Raw genomic sequence first — 1996 nt, 5'->3', positions numbered from 1 at the left:
CCAAAATAAGTGCAATTTAGAGGCAACTAAACTTAGTGCTACTTCTAAGGGTTATTTACTATTTGTGAAGATAATCTGTCTAAACATTTGAGATACAAGGTGTTTGTAAAAGCAGTCATAAGTTTAGTTAAGGAGTTAAAATGTGTGGAAACAATTAAAACTCCGAAGTTCCTAGCACTCCTAGCAGAGACAGGCGAATCTCTGAGTTCAAGGCCAGCATGGTCTACAGAGTCAGTTCCAGGACAGAATTCAAGCTACAGAGAAAACCTGTCTGTCTCAAAAACCAAACCAAAACAAAACTCAAGTTCGTGGCTATATAATTTTTCAGCCGGTGGCCAAATTCTATATGATTACCCAATTAGTTTGATTGACAAGCATTATGTCTCTGATTTGAAGGACTTTACCCAAGCAGATAAGGAGAGAGAGAGAGAGAGAGAGAGAGAGAGAGAGAGAGAGAGAGAGAGAGTGTTCAGGGTTCCGTATTCCTGGCGTAAGAAATCCAGCTGTGGTTTTACAGGGGTGCCAGTGCTGCAGAAGGCACTAAGGGACAAAGACATTCAGATGGCAGAAAACAAGTCTTTCAGATGGAAGCTGCTAGAAATGCCAGTAGTACACAAAAGCTCACAGACCAGGTGATGCAGAACCCACAAGTGCTGGCAGTTCTTCAGGAACATCTCGACAACATCTCTCACACTCCTAGCTACATAGAAACTTAACCCAAAGCGGTCAAAAGGAGGGTTAATGCTCTGAAGCAGCTCCAGGTGAGGTGTGCACATAGAAGCCAAGTTCTACCAGGAAGTTCATGACCTGGAGAGGAAGTACCAACCTCTCTTTTACAAGAGAAGAGGATTCAACATTGGTGATGTGGAGCCCACGGATGCAGAGTCAGCGTGGCACAGTGAGCATGAGGAAGAAGACAAGCTGGCTGGAGATATGAAGAATAAAGTAGTTATGGCTGACAAAGAAGTGGAAACAGCAGAAGAGCTGACCCCCAAAGGCATCCCTGAGTTCCGGTTCACCATCTTCAGAAACGTAGATATGCTTAGTGAGCTGGTGCAGGAATATGATGAACCAATCTTTAAACACCTGCAAGATATTAAAGTCAAGTTTTCAGACCCTGGACAGCCAGCCTATGTCTTTTGAGCTAGAGTTTCACTTTGAACCCAACGACTACTTCACTAATCTCGTCTTGATGAAAACACACAAGATGAAATCAGAACCAGACAAGGCTGAACCGTTTTCTTTTGAAGGTCCTGAGACTCTGGCCTGTGAGGGGTGTACAATTGAGTGAAAGAAGGGGAAAAAATGTCACAGTCAAAACAAGAAGCACAAGGGCCGGGTCACCGTGTGAACCACCACCAAGCAAGTGCTCAATGAGTCTCTTCAACTTCTTTAGCCCCCTGAAAGCCTCTGGAGCTGGAGAATCTCTGGATTCTGAGTTCACCTTAGCCTCCGACTTTGAAATTGGGAGCTTTTATCATGAGTGAATTGTGTCTGTGGCTGCTCTCTACTTCACTGGGGAAGCCATAGAAGGTGATGACAGTTTTGAAGAAGGCAAGGAGGGAGAAGAGGAGGAATTGGAAGGAGATGAGGAGGGAGAAGAAGATGATGCCAATATTAACCCCAAGAAAGAACCCAGCCAGCCAGGAGAGTGCAAGCAGCAGTAAGAAGCAGCGACCCTGAGGGGCCATCTTGTGGACAGATGTCAGGACCCCAGGTCACTGCCAGGCTCCTCAGTCCCTGCCAAAGCAGAATTTTGTTGACAGTGCTGTGACTTCTAGCCATTTACAAGTGCATGATTCCTCTCCCCCTTCCCTTCTTACTTTGCTTAACTTGTACAATGGAGACTAGGCTGCAGTTCAGAATAGGAGTTTTAGTTGTAGCACCTGCAGCCGTGGTGCCTGAAGACCATGTAGGGTGGGCTGGGGTTGTGCCTGGGATTGGCAGAGCCTGGTGATTCTGTGTACGCTACTGAAGAGGCTCGTGGTTTCCAGCC

The 1996-nt window shown here is 46.0% G+C and overlaps 1 pseudogene; it reads left to right on the top strand.

Annotated features, from left to right (window-relative positions):
• Window positions 1-584: 584 nt before the first annotated feature.
• Window positions 585-1706, top strand: LOC101996399 (annotated as a pseudogene).
• The last annotated feature ends 290 nt before the right edge of the window (window positions 1707-1996 follow it).

Source organism: Microtus ochrogaster, chromosome 7, assembly GCF_000317375.1.
Source record: "Microtus ochrogaster isolate Prairie Vole_2 chromosome 7, MicOch1.0, whole genome shotgun sequence".
NCBI lineage: Eukaryota > Metazoa > Chordata > Mammalia > Rodentia > Cricetidae > Microtus > Microtus ochrogaster.
Note: the sequence above shows the minus strand (reverse complement) of the source record. Positions and strands in the feature narration are given on the sequence as shown.